Source organism: Octopus bimaculoides, chromosome 7 (genome assembly GCF_046866305.1).
Source record: "Octopus bimaculoides isolate indiv1 chromosome 7, ASM4686630v1, whole genome shotgun sequence".
Classification (NCBI taxonomy): Eukaryota; Metazoa; Mollusca; class Cephalopoda; order Octopoda; family Octopodidae; genus Octopus; species Octopus bimaculoides.
In genome coordinates this window covers 97,901,200-97,924,552 of record NC_142934.1, presented here as the reverse complement: position 1 = coordinate 97,924,552, position 23,353 = coordinate 97,901,200, and the positions used below count along the sequence as shown (strand labels likewise).

General features: G+C 36.6%; 1 protein-coding gene and 1 non-coding gene across 3 annotated transcripts in view; one reads left to right on the top strand and one right to left on the bottom strand.

Moving 5' to 3' along the window:
* Nucleotides 1-23,353, bottom strand: part of LOC106868843 (S1 RNA-binding domain-containing protein 1) — a 199,390-nt gene that overhangs the window by 35,220 nt on the left and 140,817 nt on the right. The window lies entirely within an intron of this gene.
* Trnaq-cug (transfer RNA glutamine (anticodon CUG)) lies at nt 7,505-7,576 on the top strand. The gene has a single exon. It is a non-coding gene; the product is annotated as a tRNA-Gln (tRNA).

Genomic DNA, 23,353 nt, shown 5'->3' with positions numbered 1-23,353 from the left:
AACACTTTTTTTCTTCCAATCCTTACTCCCCTAGAACTACACCCTCTGGAATTCTCATATTGTTCACATTTTTGCCTATAGGCAACACTCAGTGAAAGTCTAAGTACCACAATCTCTCGGGTTACATGTAAATCTCATAGCAACAACATTACCGAAACTGTATCAACCACACCAGTTTTGGCTAGTTTGGATACAGCATGGGTGCTGCTTCTCTTCCTCCAATACTTAACAAAGAAAAAGATTATTCAAACTTTGGTTATACTGATGTTTTAACAATCTTCCTCCTCACATTTTTTTTTAACTGACTGGCAGACTTTACTTTCTATTGTATTCAAGAAAGTGTGTGCAAACACTGAATATATATATATATGCACAACACTGGACAATGCTGTGTAAATATTTTCAAACATTGTTGAATTTTATTGGGTAAATATTTTACTATGTTGTGTAAATATTTTCCAATCTTGTGTAAACACTGTCCAGTATCAGGTAAAGTAATTGTTTCTTACATAAGCACAGGTGATGAATAAAATTGATTAAATTTATCCTAGTATCTCACTGGTATTTTTTTTACTGAGCTTTACCCCACCCCATGGGATAAAAAATACTGTCTCTACAGGTACTGAATAAAGAATACCATGGAACAAAACCAAACACATTAAAAGGTACTTCATTTGGTGTTCTGCTGTTTCTGCCATACTACTGTCTTTAACCCTTTAGCATTCAGATTACTGTGAAATATAATGCTTATTTAATCAGATTATTTTGAGATTTTGATATGACTGTTTATTTTTAAGCTGACGTTGCAAGGTGGGTGTGAAAGGCTTGAGCAGGCCAGTTTGTACAATAAAAGAGGTAAATTATTTTAGCTGGCTATGGCCGGTTTAAATGCTAAAGGGTTAATGTGAAGTTATCCAAAGGGTACTTCAAGGGTATTCCACTTAATTTCAAAGCTGTTTTCAAGGTGTTTTTCAATTTGATCCCAAATATTGATAGAATCATTGAGTTAACCTAGTGAGAGCACTAAGCAGCAACAACGCCCACTATCCCAAAATTACTATAAAGATTAACGCAATCATATTATATGCTATTAAAGAGAAATAGATCTACCAGTATATATATATATATATATCATCATCATCATCGTTTAACGTCCGCTTTCCATGCTAGCATGGGTTGGACGATTTGACTGAGGACTGGTGAAACCAGATGGCTACACCAGGCTCCAATCTGATCTGGCAGAGTTTCTACAGCTGGATGCCCTTCCTAACGCCAACCACTCCGAGTGTGTAGTGGGTGCTTTTACGTGCCACCGGCAGGAAGGCCAGTCAGGCGGTACTGGCAACGGCCACGCTCAAAATGGTGTATTTCATGTGCCACCCGCACAAGGGCCATTGGCAACGATCTCACTCGAAAGTCCTTACACATGCTGCGGGCACAAGTGCCAGAAAGGCGACACTGGGCACAGGTGCCATCACCTGTGCCCATATATATATCTATATATATATATATATATATATATATATATATATATATATGCAGCCAACCAAGGAGACTCTAGATCAGTGGTTCTTAACTGGGGTCCATATAAGATTTTGTTAGAATTCATCACCAACAAATTGGTTATACTTCTATAATACACAAAATATTCTAACAATTATTTTCTTACAATTCCTAATAATATTTAATTATAAAAATCTAATAGGATTTTTTAAACATCAAATGGTTATGAGGGTCCACTTGAGTAAAATAAGAATCAAAGGAGTCCATAGACGAAAAATGGTTGAAAACCACTGCTCTTGATACAGCAGCTGATTCTCCATCAAATCTGATTTTACCATATTGAATAAAAGAAATATACATTTGATAAGGTAATCCAAGCCATAAATTAGAAAGAAAACAAAAAAAAACAGGACCGTTATGGATGGAATGTTTTTGATTACAAGCTTGATCAATCAGAATTGTCCTGTGGTTAAACAACAGTACATAATGCTCTGCAATCTCCCCATCCATCCACATACATCTAACCACAACATTAACAGAACTAATTTGTTATTCAAACATTTACAGAAGCACCACGTTATGCCAACAAAGCATGAAACATTAACATAACCTTAGAATTACACAACAATAACAATGGTTAAATCAACAGAAAAGAAATACCAGGTTATCCTAACATCGCATTAAAATATCCTCCCACCACCGTCACCACTGAATAAGACACGTGTATCTTTTTCAAGAGGTAAGGGATTACATTTGATTCTATCAACTGAATTAACAGCTGATATGTTTTTTTTTTTTTGTTTTAGAGAAAGAGACAAGCAAAGTTAACAGCTTTGAAGCATAAAACTGGAAATGTGTTATTATTCATTGTTCTAACAAGTATTCTACAAGGGGGTGCTGAAAAGTTCCTGGCTTTAAGGGTGTTGCAAAAGGCCTAGCTGGAGGCCCAAACTTTCAAGTTCATTTACAGTGTGTGTGTGTGTGTGTGTGTGTGTGAAGGGTGTATTAAGAAGTTCAATTATATATATTTGAGTCTGGTGAGTTGCCTATACTGCTAAGCACTTTATAGGTGCAAAACCAATGGTCATTCTATGACTAGCCAGAACTTTTGACTTCCTAAAAAATACATTACTGCTCTAATGCTTCTTTTTTGGATATATGAACTACTGATGATATATATCATCATCATCATCGTTTAACGTCCGCTTTCCATGCTAGCATGGGTTGGAAGATTTGACTGAGGACTGGTGAAACCGGATGGCAACACCAGACTCCAGTCTAATTTGGCAGAGTTTCTACAGCTGGATGCCCTTCCTAACGCCAACCACTCAGAGAGTGTAGTGGGTGCTTTTACGTGTCACCCGCACGAAAACGGCCACGCTCGAAATGGTGTCTTTTATGTGCCACCCGCACAAGCCAGTCCAGGGGCACTGGCAACGATCTTACTTGGCTTGCCGGGTCTTCTCACGCACAGCACATTTCCAAAGGTCTCGGTCAGTAGTCATCGCCTCGGTGAGGCCCAATGTACGAAGGTCTTGCCTCACCACCTCAGCCCAGGTCTTCCTGGGCCTACCTCTTCCACGGGTTCCCTCAACTGTTAGGGTGTGGCACTTTTTCACGCAGCTATCCTCATCCATTCTCACCACATGTCCATACCAGCGCAATCGTCTCTCTTGCACGCCACAACTGATGCTTCTAATGTTCAGCTTTTCTCGCAAGATACTTACACTCTGACGGGTATTCACATTGACATTACACATCCAACGGAGCATACTGGCTTCATTCCTTGCGAGCTTACGTATGTCCTCAGCAGTTACAGCCCATGTTTCACTGCCATGTAGCATGGCTGTTTGTACGCATGCGTCATACAGTCTGCCTTTTACTCTGAGTGAGAGTCCCTTTGTCGCCAGCAGGGGTAAGAGCTCTCTAAACTTTGCCCAGGCTATTCTTATTCTAGCAGCTACACTTTCAGCGCACCCACCCCCACTACTAACTTGGTCGCCCAGATAGCGGAAGCTATCGACTACCTCTAGTTTTTCACCCTGGAATGAGATAGAAGTTGTTTCCTGTTTGTTTACAGTCTTTATTGCACCTGAACATCTGCCACAAACAAAAACTAACTTGCTAGTTAACCTGCCTTTGATGTTGCTGCACCTCTTATGTGTCCATAGCTTGCACCGGGTACATCTTATAGAGTTACTACCTACTCCTTTTCTACATACTGAGCAGGGCCATCTACCTGAAGGGGTTTGTGTTTTATCTACCTTCCTACCTATTAGGATTTTGGTTTTAGCTAGGTTGACTCTAAGGCCCTTCAATTCTAGACCTTGCTTCCACACCTGAAACTTTTCCTCTAGTTCTGATAGTGACTCCGCAATTAGGGCAAGGTCATCAGCATAGAGGAGCTCCCAGCGGCAACCTGTCTTGAACTCCTCTGTGATTGCCTGGAGGACTATGATAAATAAGAGGGGGCTGAGGACGGAACCTTGGTGGACCCCTACCTCTACCCGGAATTCATTGCTGTACTCATTTCCAACCCTCACCTTACTGGCAGCATCTCTGTACATGGCTCGCACAGCTCTCACTAACCATTCTTCTATCCCAAGTTTCCTCATTGACCACCAGATAAGGGATCGGGGGACCCTGTCAAAGGCTGATCTAACAGCTTGATGCTTCTGTAATTATTTGTATCTAAAGCGTCACCTTTACCTTTGTAGCAGTTGACTATGATGCTGCTACACCAGTCATTGAGTATGACTCCTTCGTGTATCACCTGGTTCGTAATACGGGTGACTAGGCTATAGCCAACACTGCCAGATATTTTGAGCATCTCTGCAGTGATTCCTGATGGGCCAGGGGCTTTCCCGGTCTTCATACTCTTAATTGCTTTATCTACCCTGGTACTATCAACTCGGATAGCTGGTCCCTCTATTGGGTCGACATACGGCAGGCTCTCTTTCTCCCATTCATTCTCTTTATTAAGCAATCTATCGTAGTGGCATCTCCAGACCTCTTTCTTTGCATCCTCATTTAATGCAAGCGTACCATCATCCATGCGAACACATTTCTCTCCTACAACATCACTATTCTCTCTCCTACACTGTCTTGCAACACGAAATACCTTGAGTCTTTGGTCCTCACGGCGCAGAACATTGGCAAATCTTTCCTTATCTGCTTCCCCTCTGGCTAAATAAACCTGTCGCCTAGCCTCCCTTCTGGCACATTGGTACAATTCCCTGCTACCACCGTTCTTCCAGTCCTTCCAAGCCTGTTTCTTTTGTCTAATAGCCCTGTCTACCTCCTTGTTCCACCACCACGTTACTCTGGGTCGGGAGGGGACCTTACACCACCCACAAATCTGGTCGGTGGCTTTCAACAGGTTGTCCCGCAGAAATCTCCAATTGTCTTCCACGTTGTATGATGCTATATCCCCTTCTATTTCGTTAAATGCTTCAAGTAACTTGTCTCTAAGTCTCTGTCCGTTTGCAGGGTCTTTAAGCTTCCACATCCTTCTCCTCCAAGCCTGTCTAATTCTGGGCACCCATTTTGCCTTGATCCCAAAGTCGCTAACTACTAATCTATGTTGTGGGGTACATTCTTCGCCAGGGTAGGTTTTGGCATTTATAAGCCGCCCTCTTTCCCTAATATATATATATATATATATATATAGTGAAGGCGCATGGCTCAGTGGTGTTAGAGCGTCAAGCTTACAGCCGTGTGGTTGAATCCTGGACCGGGCTGCTTGTGTTCTTGAGCAAAACACTTTATTTCGTGTTGCTCCTGTTCACTCAGCTGTAGAAATGAGTTGCAACATCACTGGTGCCAAGCTGTATCAGACTTTGCCTTTCCCTTGGATGGCATTGGTGGCGTGGAGAGGGGAGACCGGTATGCATGGGCGACTGCTGGTCTTCCATAAACAACCTTGCTCGGACTTGTGCCTGGGAGAGTAACTTCCTAGGTGCAATCCCATGGTCATTCGTGACCGATGGGGGTCTCCGAAATATATATATATATGTTAAATACAAATTACGACAAACGTAGGATTTTCGAGCGAGATCATTGCCAGTGCCCCTGGACTGGCTTGTGCGGGTGGCACATAAAAGACACCATTTCGAGCGTGGCCGTTTTCGTGCGGGTGACACGTAAAAGCACCCACTACACTCTCTGAGTGGTTGGCGTTAGGAAGGGCATCCAGCTGTAGAAACTCTGCCAAATCAGACTGGAGCCTGGTGTTGCCATCCGGTTTCACCAGTCCTCAGTCAAATCGTCCAACCCATGCTAGCATGGAAAGCGGACGTTAAACGATGATGATGATGATGATGATGTAAATAAACAAGCGAAGCTTGCTTTTAGAAGCGTTGAGATGTCTTTTTTATAGAAAGTTAAAGAAGTGATGTTTAAATTCTCAATCGCAGAATAATGCTAATAATATAGCCTGAACAGGATAAACTATCCCTATTTTGCAGAGAAAAGTGTAGGTGGCCAGCTGTGGTCCACAGCTAGTCACCTTTAACTTTATATATATATATATATATATATATATATATACGAAAGGGTGCTCGAAAGTTCCTGGCTTTAAGAATGTCGCAATAGTCCTGATTTTACAGAGCTTAGAAAAACTGAAGGACCACTGCAATAAGTGTGTGAATCTGAGAAGGGAATATGTTGAATAAAATCATAATTAACTGATCCTCCTGTATTTTCTTTTACCCAAAGCCAGGAACTTTTCCATACCCCTTCTACAAAGCTAGCATGGGTTGAACAGGTCTGCAATAAAAGATACCTCTCATACCTACTCTACAAAGCCAATCTAAAAATAAACAATCACATCATCAAAATCTCAAAGCTATGAGGTAATGCAGGATTAATACAAAACAATTGAATAAATAAGCATTATATTTGATAGAGTAATCTGAATGCTAAAGGGTTAATATTACCATGTTGTTTAAGGTGGGCAAGCTAACAGAATGGTTAACATGTTGGCCAAAATGCTTAGTGGCATTTCATCCATCTGTATGTTCCGAGTTTAAATTCTGCTGGGGTCAACTTTGCCTTTCATCCTTTCAAGGTTGATAAAATAAACACCAGTTGAACACTGGGGAGATGTAATCAAATTACCCCATCCCCTGAAATTGCTGGCCTTGTGCCAAAATTTGAAACTAATATTACTATTTTGGACCACACATTTTATGTAGAGATCATACTAACAGAGAAATCTCTTTTCGAGGAAAGCCATTTTCAACTTGATTTAAAAAAATTTTTTAAACACTCTACTATAATTTCACAATGATATTCTGCACTAATTAAGCTATCTAGGTAACAGAAACCACCTACACCTTCAAGCAAGCTTTCTGAGTAATTCTTTGAGATTTAATTTCATAGCTGCCCTACAACTAACTACTTGGGTACTTGCTGAAATTCTTATTTCTCCTGTTAATCTGCCAGAAATTCCATACACTTTTGAGTATGAAGTGCTCTGAATGGTGCACACATCATTAAGTTCTTTCACACAGAGCAACCAGATGTTATTCCAATTTTGTAACTTGTTACTATTACTAACTTTTTATACATGAGAATGTATAGTAGCTGAAGCTGTTCACAGGATATATTGATTAAAATTTGTGCATAGAAGATTTATAGTGATCACTGTTTATACCACAAATGCTATTAACACCACACTTGATATTTCACAGTATGTAAAATAGTATCTTACATTACTAAGTCAAAACACAGCTGGAAAGAGTGACAATCTTAATTTCCTCACCTCCCTGGTATTTGATGGTTACTTCATGTTACGTAAGTTGTCAGTTGATGATACATGCATATACCGGTCTCTGCATGTGTCTATATTTATTTATATACACACATGTTAATAATTGATTATAATAGTGTAATAACTCATGTTCTGAAAAAGAATTGAACTAATAAACTATAAACTTTAATGTGACAGCTTTTCTTTTGTACAACACTGCATTTCTAATAAATAATACTAGATAAGTCGGGTTCTATAGTGTAATGGTTAGCACTCTGGACTCTGAATCCAGCAATCTGAGTTCAAATGTCAGTAGAACCTGAATTCTTTACTCTTTCAAAAGTGGTGCCCCAGTATGACCACAACATTAAAGATGAAACAAGTTAAAGAGTTATACCAGTTATATACAGTTGGATGGCAATATAGGCTCTGGCAGGGCTGTGTTGTTAAGAATTATACTTTGCAACCACATAGTCCAGCATTCAATCCATTTGTGTAGGACCTTTGATAAATGTTTCATATCACAGCTTTAGTTTAACCAACGTTTTGCAGGTGAAATTTTAGAAACTGTGGATGCCCATGGATACCCACTGAAAACTGTATCTTCCAATGAGAAATGTTATTATCATTGAGAAAATTGAGAAATATAAACCTGTACTTTTGAAAGAGAATTTAATAGGGTGCTACTACTTCTGCTCAAGTTGCACTCTTGCCATCATAACTGTTCATTGGAAACCTGTAACCACAAAATACAATATAAAATAAATCATATACAGGTTATGATGACATGTAAAACTTACTGGGCTATTTATGTCGAGGATAAGTAACTAAAAGAGTTGTAGCACAACTCATTAGTAAGAAAATTAGATGAGATACAGTTCAGGTTTCTGCAATAATAGAGTACCACTAATACTTCATTCCTATTGAGAGATGTACAAGAAGTTCTTAGCAATGAGCAAGCCACTAAGCCCCTAAGCCTAGCTTTTGTTGATTTGGAGAAGGTCTCTAATAAGATATCATGCTCTGTAGCCTGGTGGTCATTAAAAAACAATGTAAACGAATGGCTTGTAAGAGCCATGTGATCTATGCTTATTTCTGTCTATTATAATTCTCCAGGGCATAACAAAGTTTAAAACCAGTTAATGGTGGGAACTTCTGTTTGTCAACAATGTAGTTTCTATAACTGAATCTGTTGCAAACCAATAAAATCTCCAAATTTGGAAGCAAAAATCTAGACTCAAGAAATCAAAAACTCAATGAAAATGAAAGCTTTAATTAAAAGCTGAAAAGGAGACAGAATTATACAGCCATTTAGAAGCAAATGTGAGTGTGTGTGAGACAGAATTGTATAGCCATTTAGAAGTGTGAGTGTGTACATGTACACACACACATGCAAAAATAAATTTTTTTAAATGAAGGAATACCATACAATGTATCCAATATTTAAACTAGGTGCACAAAAGATGCAAAGGTATCACAGGCAGGGTGGCAGAGGGTCTCATATGTAGCAAATTTGCTGGAGTAAACAACAGCTAGAGCACATACTCATAATCAATCATCATCGTTATGCTCACTCGTCCACACTTGCATAGATTAGAAGGAATTTGTTGAAGCAGATTTCCTATGGCTAGATGCTCTTCTTATCACCAATATTACTTTCCAAGCATGGTAATATTTCCTCACAGAGAGCTAATACCTCTGCCAGCAACAAAGAGGTTCTCTTTCTGAGTGAAGAGAGATTCCTTAACCCTTTCATTACTGTATTTATTTTGAGATGTTCTATGTTTCTTTCAATTACTTTAAATATAACAAAGAATTAAGTAAAATAACTTAGTTATCATTCAGCTAGTGTTAGGAACATAAATTGTGACTAAGGTTTGGTGGAAGATTTTAATTCAAAACTTATGCAAACAAGAAATTTGTACTCAGAGCCAGAGCCGGTTTCAGCTGGGTTGGTAACGAAAGTGTTAATGCTTGTGTACAAAGTATGATGCTATGTTGTAGAAAAGTATGGGCACTGAATACAGAAGATATTCAAAGGTTAGAATGAAATGAAACTAGCAGCCTTCACTGGATAGGTAATATTAGTGCACATGGATGACGGAACACAAATGAATTGAGAGAAAAGAATATAATAGGAAAAAGGTATAAAAGGAATCGGATGTCTGGTGCTAGGGAGAAAACTGAGTTGGTACAGATATGTTTTGTGCAAAGAAGTGTTAAAGTGATCTAAGTGATAAGACTCATTGAAGAGGAAAACTAAGGAAGACATAATAAGCAATGTAAGCCGATCTCATGAGGCTGAACTTCCTGAAGGAGAGAACAGGAGTGACACAAGTTATGAGATACTGTATTGGAGAAGACCCATTTAATCACGGCAAAAGGAATATAAAATCATATGTATATGTGTGTGTATCTATCTATCTATATATATATGAAATATATAGTTTTAGGGAAAATAACCAAGTTTCAAGAACTCGTCGATGAAAATCCACTATCACATATAGAAAAATTAACAATTAAAAGCACAATAAATGAGTATAATATAAAGTAAAGTAAATATCATAAGATAAATATAATTTTTATTATATTTATCTTATGATATTTACTTTACTTTATATTATACTCATTTATTGTGCTTTTAATTGTTAATTTTTCTATATGTGATAGTGGATTTTCATCGATGAGTTCTTGAAACTTGGTTATTTTCCCTAAAACTATATATTTTATATATATTTTATCTATAAAGCTTAATTTAATTTTTTATAAATTGATTTTAATTGAGTTTTTACCTGTAATTTTGGATTTTGTCCCTAATATTACTATATATATATATATATATATATATATATATATATAAGACAAAATACAAGCATTTTATTCTCCCATTATGCATTGCATAGAACATTATCTCTTCTGGTTGATAGTCATTGAATGAGGGTTTGAAACATAACATCTTGCCAGCTTTATTTAGACACACACCCTCATACATACAACAACTTAAAGTTGAAGTTTCTTTGTAGTTGTCTGATCAATTGGAAATCACATCTTTGTGTTTGTCTGTCTATGTAGATGGAACCTCTACATGGTTGCTTAATCTACTAGAAATAGCAGCCAAATCATCAGATCACGCTGAGAAATTTAATTAAATAACTTTGTCATTATTAAACAGGTGTTTGGAACATAAACTAACATGAAAGTTTGATAAAAGATTTTAATTAAGATAACTTTAACAAAAAACAAATTTGTATAATAGAACCAAGGAGGGGTTTGATAAGAAAAGGGTTAAAGGAAGCAAGGAAGTATTAAATAATGTGATACTAGACACACTGTCTGAATAAAAGATGGATAGTCATGAGTTTGGTGATCAGAGGTTCACTTAGTGTTAAACAAAAAGAAAAGTTTAGATACAGTCACAAAGGAGTCAAATGTTAGAAAATCTGAGCAAATTGTTTTCAAGACTGAAATGTAACTAAACATTATTCTGAAGAGTTATTAGCAGGATACCTACACAAAATAAGTTACTGTAATGAGAGTTGTCTTCCCTTAATTAATTCTATCAACTTAGAATTGCATTTGCTTGGGTATTTTACAATAGAGCCAAGAAATGAAGAATGTGATATGTGTGTCTACATCAACAACTAAATTAACACTTTGTCTACCAAGCCCACTTTGTACCATATTTTCTTTTGCATTAGCAACTATGCATTTTTAAATATAAGCCTTAATAAAGCATAAATAACTGCATTTTTTTTTTTCATATATTTATCAAAGACATTTCTTTCACTAGGACCTATCTCAGCTTCTGTTGATTCAAATTGAAAACCATCTAAGAAATAAACAGAAACATGTTCTGTACATTTTCTAAAATATGAATAATGTAGCCTGAACCACATTAATTTGAGGCCCCATAAAAAAAAATCACTATGAGGAGTCACCAGTGACTCCCATGATAGGCATATTGTACAATATTCATTTAATCCTGTAATGATTCCCAAATTATTCATTATACATACATGCCAAATGTGATGCTTTGCATCTCATGTGTGTGTGTATACTGTATATTATATACTTTTTTATTAAAGCTGTAAAACATTACAAACCAGTTTTGTGATGTTTTTGTAGCTTTAACAATAAAAAAGCATATTACTCTACCTTCAGTATTCGAGTACTGTTCTTTTCCAACATGTTTTGCATCTATGTACTTACTCATGTATGTGTGTATGTATATATACATTTTTGTATACACACACACACACACACACAAATAGCAAAGCACAAGGAAATTGTGATGGTTTAAGTTGATAAATAGTAATAGAAGAGTGTTCAAACAGTGGAATGAATTTTGTGTAATAAGAAACAAAAGAAGTCTTGAGTAGAAACCATTATCAGAGAACAATGAAACATTTGTTGGTATAATGAGAAACATTTAAATTCTCTTTATCAAGTCATAAAATTTATCCAACTATTTGAATTTAACATGGAACATACTTTTTTCCAACTGGAGAAAACTCTCCCTCAACTCCACCCAATGCCATCTATTTGGAGCTGGGCTTTGTTTAAAGAATTTGCCTTATCTGTCATGCTTGGCCTGCAGACTGGCAAGAGTTCTATTGGTTTACCAATTTATTTGTATATAAGCATATAAGGTACAAAGCATCACATTCTGTGTGTACAATAAATATGTTGGGGATCAATGCAAAATTAATAGAAAATATGATTATATTTTATTCTAAGTGCTGGTGCATACACAAGCATTACATATTCCTGTTCTTGCCTCTATTGCAGATAACCCAAGCAAATGAAATTCCTATGATGGAACACATACCAAAAGGCATTCCCCCAAAAGAATGGAAAGGTAGCATTGACTTTGGCAGGATTTGATCTCCTGAGTGTTGATAGTTATAACAATCACTGCAAACATTCAATCCAAAACCTTAATTCTTTGCCATTTAAATCAGCCATATCCAGTCAAAATAGTCTACCAGTTTTATGTTCAAACTGACCAGATCAATGATACAGTGAGCCATGAGGACAGGAGAGTGAGAAAAAAGCATAGTGCATGAAAGAGGAAATGTGAGGAAGAGAAGAGATATAGTTTGGTTTGTTGGGGAAGTGTGTGAAAAGTTTTGTTACATGTGGGTGATGTGTGTGTGTGTGTGTATTATAAAAATATATAAAAAGTGTGTGTTTGTGTCTGCATTATAAAACTTTCAAAAGTTGAAGTGTTGTACAACTTGTAAATTGAAAAAGGTTGAAAAAAGGCTTGGTCACTCAGTTAAATGCCAACCATTTTATGTTCTAGATATAAAGGTGTATGTGTAATTGGTTTTTACTTCAATAAACTTATTACAGCACGATAAAAAAGAATAGAATAAGATATGTGTATGCGTGTGTATACATATAATACATATATGTATGTATGTATGTATGTATAGTGATGATGCATGGCCTAGTGGTTATGGAGCTGCACTCATGATCACAAGATCAAGGTTTCGATTCCTAGACATGGTGATACATAGAGTTGGGCAAAACACTTTATCTCACATTGCTCTGCAATTACTTCAACATCTGACTATTGGCACACTGTGCACCTGTGTCGGCAATGCTGATTTGATGGAAGGAGCGAGCTAATGTACAACACAAACATCTGACCCCTATAAACAAATTATTAGTGCAGGTTGTTCACCAAGAAATCGCAGAATCCTCATTTGTTGTTTATGTCAGGAGAGATCATGATACATATATTATCCTGCTTAGGATGAAACTACTAGTCACTGAGGCATTCAGCTTCCAAATACGCACAATAAAATTGCAATTCCACAAATGTATAGAGCCCGCTTTTTCTTTGAGGTAGTTGCACCTAGTACGCTATACTTAGAAACAAAAACACACCCAATACAAATCAAAGCAGGTACACATTTTATGACATCAAAAAGTACTGGTTTTCCGCATATAGCATTTCAGAATGTTACATTGTTTTTTGCGTTGAATATATTGATTTCTCTTCCGATAAGCTGACTGGAAGTTTCTGGCCACATATCGGAAGAAACATCAATATTGTCTAGTGACGATATTCAATGCAAAATTGATAGTAACATTCTGTCATAACCTGTAATATATTGGTTGCCAACATAAATATCATATATATATATATATATATATATATATATATATATGTGTGTGTGTGCATGTGTATTATATATTTAAAGGGGTAGCAATTGATGAAACAAGTTCTTGAAACAAAGAAAGTGTTATTGCTTAGTTCAAGGTCAGCCCTGATTGAGTAGATTTATGATTAAAGCCATTTAAGCTGTGTCCAGTTCATTTCGTCTTCAAGGCATTGTGAAACAGGGGCCACATCAGCCAATATGTCATTTCTTGTTATTGGAGGTCAAGTGAAGTTGCAGTTTAGGGCAACTATCTTTCTATTTAAGCACATAGCAATCACTAATTATAAGTTGAAAGAAGTTAAATTTACATGTGTTTACAATGTATTTATATCCTTTAGAAATTACATTAGAGATTCCCATTCTGTGTAAATAGCTAAGATGTTGCAGACTGATAAATCAGGTGCCTTTCACATTAATTTCTGATTATAATTCTTTTCCCTTTGTAGTTAATCATTCTATGTATCTTATTTGAAACATCTGCACTATATATATATATATATATATATATATATAGTTTTATCTATAAATGTAAATAATTTAAACTTATAAAAAATTATGTACTTCTTTCATTCAATAAATGCCGCATAATTATCAAGATTTTATATTTAGAATTTCGGTTTATATTTTTCAAATTTTAAAAATATTTTATTTTTGCAGCACACTAATTGTAGCTACTGCAGAAGAAGTTCTCTTAGAGGTGGAAATTGGTGCTAACCTGAGTGAATGTTGACAGTAAAGTTAGTAACATACTAATGTAAATTCCATGTGTCAATTATTATGGATGGGTTTTAAATAAAAGTTCCATAGAAATCAAAGAACACAATTAGGTGGTCTATTTTATCTCACAAAGGAAAAAAGCTGTCATGATTGGTTATGTTAAGTAACATTTTATGTACTTGTAGGTAGGAAATACAATGATTTCTTGTTCACTTCTGTTCAGGAAATTTTGTGGAACAAATAAACAGGGAATATAGTAGTTTAAAAATGCATATATTGAAGTATTTTAATTTTTCTTTGGAAAACCAGACATCCGTAACGAGTCCTTATATTTTTGTAAAGAAAGCTAAGGTCACAAATGTAGAAACAAATACATATTGGATTGATATTTTTTCTTTTGCTGTCAAATTTATGAACCTGTAAAATACACAACTTAAACAGCATTTGAATACCTAGGTATTCTGAAAGGACACCTTTTGATCACTATAGCCCAGGTCAGCCCTGAACGAGCAGGCTATGCTCAGAGACGTTCAAACTATGATCGCCCTCATTTTCTTTCAGATTCTAGGTTCACATCATCAAATGCATTTTTTGTTGTTGTTAAAGGCTGTATCTGTTGAGTTGATAAACAGAAGAATTGGCTGATATTTCTATGACTGTACAACCCTTCTCAGGTCAGTGTCAGAAATTCAACAACCCCAAATACAAAGCCTTGACGTGATCGTTCAACCTGCTTGAAATAGAAGCCAACTTTCCTTCAAATCGAATTCAATTGTCTTAAAAAAAACAACACATTAGCTGGTGTAGTCAGGAGTGCACTATACATTGGAAAGATGCAGGATGACCATCACCAGAACACCTTTGATAAGGTTAAGCAGGTATCACTAAAGCCAAAAAGGATTAGCATAACACATACATAAATAAGATACTGCTTTCACATAGCAACATCTTTTGAATATACTTAGTTAATAGATTTAATGCAGAGAACCAACTGCTAATTAGTTTAGCTTTGCAAGAAATTTCAAAATCAAAATAATAATAATAATCCTTTCTACTAAAGGTACAAGGCCTGAAATTTGTGGGGAGGACAGTAGTCGATTACATCGACCCCAGTGTTACACTGGTACTTAATTTATCGACCCTGAAGGGATGAAAGGCAAAGTCGACCTCGGCGGAATTTGAACTCAGAATGTTGAGACAATAATAGTCCTTTCTACTATAGTCATAAAGTCTGAAATTTTGGGGGAAGGGTTAAGTCAATTACATCGACCCCGAAAGGAATAATAATAATTATTATTATAATTATGATACAACAGGAGGTTCCAACGACAAAATGCAATAGTTCAGTATAAATGCATTAAAAAAAAAATTTCGTTTGTCCCGTCAAAACAAAATTTTTTTAAAAACTTTCAACTCATTTTTACGAGTTTTCTCAATAAACATTGAGAAAAAGAAACTGAAAAAATACTACGACTTATTTAAATATATTTATTTGAAAGATAAATATTCAAAAGGCAAAAAGTGATGGGTAAAATAATAATGATGATGGTGATGATGTTATGATTTATTACATAAGAACGAATTGTTTATATGCATATATATATGTGTGTGTGTGAATATGTATGTTTGGGTCTTGCCGAAAGAGCAAGGAAATACAATAAATAATTTACTATAAAGCCTTGATTTTGTAGGGACTGGGTCGGGTATAGTCGATTGAACCAACTTCAGTACAAGACCGATTCTTACTTTATCAACTCCGAACCCCGAAGAAACGAAAGACAAGAACTGACGAGACTTGATTACTTAAAGCATGTCATTCCATCAACCTGATCTTTTTTTTCTTAGATTAACCCGAAGAAAAAGAATCTCAGCGAAGCAGAAACGCAAATCTGAGGCGTTCTAACTTTTCTTTGAAGACATTAGCAATATAAAGGTATTCAAAGTATCAAAATTATCTAATAAATAATGATGAAAAAGTAAAGTTGAAGCACCAGGCTTCAATTGTTTAACAGAAAATAAAATAATAATAATTAACATAAATTAAAAAATGATAAAAAAAACAAACAAAATAGGTGAGATGAGATGAAAGCATAATTATGAAACAGATCTATATATCACAAAAGTCCTCCTATAAAAAAAATTAATTAATGTAATTAAAACAGAGGAGTTTAAACGAGCTAAGTGTCTGTTAGCTGTATCAGATTAATTTCATAATGATAAAAACTTAAGAGAAGTTATTTTCATACTCAGGAATATTTTTTCAACTTACAGAAAGCTTCCTATATTCTTTCGCGTGTTTATATATTCGTGTATAGCTTTTTTTTTTCAACGTGATATCGTAAAAGTAATAATTAAATATCACCATTATGCTAGTGACATAACATTTGCATAAGAATTCAATGGGATCGCAGGCACAATAACAGCAAGTTTTGCTATTACACAGCAGCAAGTGACTCAAATGTAGAACTACAGTTCGATGTTACATCAAGGTGAGAGCACTTTCTCCAGATCAATAAATGAAGAGAGAGTTTACATCACAGTAAAAATTTTAGTCTGTAATTGAACTTTTTTTCTTCCTGTCACTTGTTTTGTTTTCTTTTTTTTTTCCCCAATTTATTTTACTTCTCTTTGCTGTCTGTTCATGATTCTTAGAAGAGCTGGTTCCTTCATTATCAGCATCAGTAAAATTGTCCAAACGCGTAGTTCTCCTACGGACAGCGAATTCACGTGTCGAGTGGACAAACGGGAATAAAGGAGAAATACTCACTCCAGGGTATATGAATGAATCAATCAGCGGTCAACAACTCCGATAGAATGCCAGGTTCATGCTTTGCACTCGTGGAAGTTTCTCATGGGTCCCTGAGTTAAATCAGAGAAAGATGATTGGAAAGAATAAGAGGATGCATTCGCCAGAGATGATTGATACAACATTTTCAGCTTCTCGCAATCAGCTTCGGTTAATGTTTCCAGCAAATCGTGCAAAGCATTTCGTCGGGTACGACACCTGGAGAACAATTTTGAATTATTATGGTCCGGAGATAACAGCTCTGGTGTAGAGTCGTCGGGAAAATTTATAGTTAACATTTCAGCAGATGGTGATAAGTTGGAAGAATCGACGTTGGGAGAAGAAATTAACTGGCAGCTAGAAGTCGATGAAGTTGCCGCTGTACAAATGTTTGTTAAACAACTTGGTCGATTAGCATCTCGGCAAAGGGGTAAGCTACTTCCACCAAGTCTTTCCTCCTGACTAATTTGCAGGGATAGTACTTTCGTAGTTTCTTTACAGCCTGCTGTGCCACGATTCGGCAAGTTTTCTGAACTCTGCGACAGTTCTTGATTCGTATTTTCGGTACATTGTCTCAGATCTTCAGTTTCAAACTCGTCCAAGTTGTCATCCGACATGCTATCCACTTCACCATCACTATTCGAATTAGATTCATTTGTGTGTAATAAAAAATCTCTGAATTTTTCGTGATCTTCTATATTTTCAAAGATATCAGCCATAGCATTTCGTCGCATTCTACGAGGGAAAGTTTCTAATAAAACCGACTCCCTTTCTTCTTGTTGTTCACCAGTCATTGTGTAATACGTAATAAAATCAGTTCGGTTAAAAAGTATCTTCGGTTCAATCCTGTTGATGTTTGAATGAAATAATTGAACAAGCTTTTGTTAGTTTGTTTGTATGGGAGAGATTTCTTAGCGTCAATACAGTACGAAGGCTTATGTAGCACTAGAACAGCTCACCTCAAGTAATTGTTAATAAAGCGTCAGTAAGAATACCAATCGATTAAAAGCTTCGACTACCGGTTATCAGCCAATCAAAACGCTCGTGTGCACCAGAAAACGTGACGTCAGCATAGAAGCGGGTTTTTCTCCCCACTTCGCCTCCCGTATTAACGGACTTCCTCTTTTTTTCTCAGTAGTTTTTATTTTATTCATGTGAAAAGAAAAAGAAAAAGAAATCACATTTTGACTGCGACCTCACCCATATCTTAGTGATTCTGTTTAGAAATTCACGCCTGAATGAAAAATTCTAAATAAAGTCTGCTGAGATGCAAACCAACAACAATACTAAGAAAGTGGTGGTACTGGTGGAAGGGAAAACCGAGAGAATACACGTGACCAGCTTAACTGACACATGTTTGACAAGCTCGTCATTAATTGCTCACCACCACCGGCTAACTAGGCAGTTTTCTCATTAGCTCGGTCTGGTCACGACGTTGGAATCAAGGTCAGGAAATCGCTGCCTGTTAGTGGTCTTAGGATGGATATTAGAACCAAACGTATATGCAAATATTTATACTTGTGTACCACATATACGGAAATGTTTACACACGCAGCATGTGAATATTTATTTATATACACATATGAACGAACACACACACACACATGGGTGCTCGCGATGTATTATAGATATGTTTTCATATAAATACAAACAATTCACTTTCTGTTGCAGACACGCATGCATTCACATATCTTTGTTAATTTTACGCATGTCATCTTAAAATAAAACCCAAAAGTGATATAGATGCACACGTACACATATCTATGCACGAATTTATGCATAAATTAAAATGCGTATAGATGCATACACGATAATTGTACACACACACACACACCGTATCTCTCTCTCTCTCTCTCCCTGTATTCCAATTTGAACGGTAAGTTAATGAATAAATAATGTGGTATATCTGAATAAGGCTGGCACACTACAGCAAGGTGTAGCCCTGGATATTTCCCGTTTAGCAGCAGAAAATACCGATACGCCAACGCTAGCTGCATGATAATGATTATTTGTTTATTGTCGATTTCATCGATCTCATTACTTGGTATGGCCATGGAAGGATTTGAACTCAGAAAGGAAATGGACATAACTTGATACAAGACTTTGGCAATTCTGCAAATCACCACCCTTGGCAGATGCACAACAATAATTTGTTGGTGTCAGGAATATTACTCGTACAAGTTTTGAGTAGAGGAACTGCAGTACTCATTAGTAATGCAAAGTACCCAATGTGATGCGTTATCGTCTGCGGGATCATACCCGTTCTAGGTATTTGCATAATATTGACTTCTTACATAGAAACAGTTTTATATTTATAAGTGGCGAATACGCATATTAGTGGCGGTAATTCTATGCCTTTTCCAAAAGGATGAACAGCATAAATGAAATTATCTACGAAGAATCGAAACCGAGCTATGACACCGGTTCACCACGAGCATATTTCCGCTGCATAAAAGTAAATATAATTATTTTTAGTATTGGCACAAGATCACATATTACGGGAAAGAGTGCTGCTGCTTTTAACCGGTACAGAATGAAAAGGGGTGGGGGTCTTATTTTATCGATCTCAGGAGGACGAAAAGCAGAGTTGGCAGTTCGTAATATGAACTCAGATCCTAAAAGCATTTTGCCCTGCATCCGAATATATATATATATATATACACACACACACACATACAATGATCAGGAGAACGAAAATTTTCCACATCTATAATTTTACTAAACAGTTATTTAAAGCATTCTTTCGTGGACCTACGTGGTCAGCTGGCATATAAAACCGATTTAAGGGGAAACACGGTAACTGCCAGGATTATATTATCCCTTGGAACTCCTTTATATATATATATATATATATATATATATATATATATATATATATATATATATATATATATATGCAAGGGTTTGAATATGCCTCACGTATATTTGAACTGGTAACAAATTTGTATTTATACACATCGCTGCTTAGCGTTGTCGCCCAGTGTGTACACACGATACACAATCGCACATTTCAAAAGTAAATAGACAACATAATTTTTGAAAGATTTCCAGAAACATAATAATATCATTTGATCAGTTTAAACATTTAATCTAGCATTTAATAGACATGCCTTGTGCATAATACATAACAAGTTTGAATCACTGGGTAGTGTTCTGCAAAGATAAAACAGTATAACAAGGAATGACTACTGTTTATATATATATATATATTTTTTTTTTTTACAACCAAATCTACATTCCCTATCTACTATATCTCTCCATCTCTCTTTTCTCTTACTCGTGTGTGTGTGCACGCGCAAGCGTGTGTGCTTGCACATAAATAGGCGCAGGAGTGGCTGTGTGGTAAGTAACTTGCTTGGTGCAACCGGATGGCTACACCAGGCTCCAATCTAATTTGGCAGAGTTTCTATAGCTGGATGCTTTTCCTAACGCCAACCACTCAGAGAGTGTAGTGGGTGCTTTTACGTGTCACCCGCACGAAAACGGCCATATATATATATATATATATATATATATATATATATATATGGGTAAAAAGGAAATACAAGAGGACCGGTTAATTACGATTTTATTCAATGTATTCCCCTCTCAGATTCACACACTTATTGCAGCAGTCCTTCAATTTTCCGAAGTTCTGTAAAAGAACTTGGGAGGTTGGACCTCCAACCAGGCCTTTCGCGACACCCTTAAAGCCAGGAACTTTCCGGCATCCCCTCACGTGCGCATTTGAGCGTGTGTGTATGACACATGAAATGTTTCGAGTGGGATCATTGCCAGTGCCCATAGACTGGCTCATGTGCGGGAGACACATGAAATCTTTCGAACGGGATCGATGCCAGTGCCCCTGGACTGGCTCATGTGCGGGCGACACATGAAATCTTTCGAGCGAGATCGTTGCCGGTGCCCCTGGGCCGGCTATTGTGCGGGTGACACGAGGCTTTTTCGAGCGGGATCGTTGCCAGTGCCCCTGGACTGGCTCATGTGTGGGCGACACATGATATCTTTCGTGCGAGATCGTTGCCAGTGCCCATGGACTGGCTCTTGTGCGAGTGACACATGAGGTTTTTCGAATGAGATCGTTGCCGGTGCCCCTGGACTGGGTCTTGTGCGGGTGGCACATAAAAGACACCATTTCGAGCGTGGCCGTTTTCGTGCGGGTGACACGTAAAAGCACCCACTACACTCTCTGAGTGGTTGGCGTTAGGAAGGGCATCCAGCTGTAGAAACTCTGCCAAATTAGATTGGAGCCTGGTGTTGCCATCCGGTTTCACCAGTCCTCAGTCAAATCGTCCAACCCATGCTAGCATGGAAGGCGGACGTTAAACGATGATGATGATGATGATGATCGTCAGTAGTTCATGTATGCAAAACAGAAGCATACTCTAAAGCATTAGAGCAGTAATGTATTTTTTAGGATGTTAAATGTGATACCCAGTCATCAGATGACGATTGGTTTTGCACCTATAAAGCGCTTAGCAGTATAGGCACCTCACCAGTCTCAAATATACATGAATTTAACTTCTTAACACACACGCACGCACACTGATCATTAATAAAGCTCCAGAACAAAAACTGAAAAGCTTTGATTAGATTAATTTTTCTATTTAAGTTCTTCTGAAGCATTTTTTCAAGTCAATCAAGTTAATCATCTGCAATGATTTTTGCCCCCTCACTGTATACACATGCAAGCAAGCACGCTTGAATACATCCATGTAAAGGTAACTCTCTCTTTCATATATATACTTTATTTAAAAGCAGCAGAAATATAACAAAAGCTGTTACTCAGTTTCATGTTCGCATTCGTCGGACAGTTTTGTTAAAATTTTAACAAAACTGTCCGACGAGCAGGAACGTGAAACTGAGTAACAGCTTTTGTTATATTTCTGCTGCTTTTAAATAAAGCATATTACTCTACCTCTGGTATTTGAGTACACTTCTTTCCACCTTGTTTCACATTTATGTGCTTACTCCAGTATATATATATATATATATATATATATATATATATATATATATATATATATATACAGGGTGCAATGGGTAAATTGTCGCCATTTTATATTTTTAATTTTGCATATGCGTATTGTTTGTTTTTGATTTTGTTAACTACACAGTATACTAGGGTCACTTGGGCACTGTCAGTGAGAAAAACAGCACCATGATGCAATTCACTTTGCCAGAAATTTGGAAGTAACATACCATACTGCTTGGCACTCATGCTGGAAGCTCCAAAACAAATATTTCAGTGTTTGGGTGTCAATCTGAAGACAGTACAGAGGATTCAAAAAAAGTTAGACGAGTCTAATGGTGACTACAAAAGTACAGCAGCTCAGAAAACTCAGTCTGAGCATTCTGATAAGAAAAGAACTCCTGAGTTTGTTGGTGAGATCCTGACCATGATTGACAACGATCCCTCCAAGTCAATCAGGTCTATCGCCAGGTTACATAAGAGTGTCTGATTTTCTTATCAGGCAGGTAGTGCATGAAGACATTTAGTATTCCTCATACAAGAAGAGAAAGGGCCAATTTTTATCCCAAGTCATCAAGGACATGAGGAAAGACCACAATACAAAGCTTTTGAACAAACTCAAGCTTGAACATGCTTTAGTTTTTCTCAGATGAGGAAAATTTCTGCCAGGATCAGATGGTAAACTACACAGAACAACTGTTGGCTTACCGTGTTTGGAGCATATTGCCTTGTAAGTAGTGCAAATGTTACATTTGACTTTCTAAAGATTAGAATAAACTTGGACCCCAAATTTCATGGAGAAGAAGCAGTAAAGGAGCATTCATGTTGACTGATATACAGTATACATTCTTCTAACAGCACTAACACTAAAGAAAGCAAGGTGCCACACTTGAAGACCTGTCATTGTCAGGCTGGTTTATATGTGGGCACCTTGCTATTTTCATTTCCATGACTCATATCTGATGTTACAACAATGTTTTTGCAAGAGAATTATACTGGCATAGCTCGAAAAAAGCTTTTAAGTCTTGTGTCTCTTGGATGTTGTGCTTTCTATGTAGAAGTTGCTGGAGTGAAGTAAACCCATTGGTCATTTTTCAAGTGGACAGCAAGTTGTTGAATGCTAGGTTACCTTTTATGAATGGAAATGGAAAAAAAAAAAAAAAAAAAAATCCTGCATGAAAGATATATTGCTGATCAGGTACTGTCTTCACTGGAATTGAATAACTTTACCTTGATTGTTTAGGATTTAGCAATTTCAGTACTGCTGTTGGATGCTTTTTGACTCTTATTGATATACATCTGTGCATTTTTCGCACTGTACACCTACATGGGAAGCTGTCTCAAGATGAATACTGCAATTTTCTGGCTTTTGATAGTATATCCACATTAAGTAAGATATACAGAATACTATTCTGAACCAATACTACTTCTATCACTAACAGCCTTGATTGTTT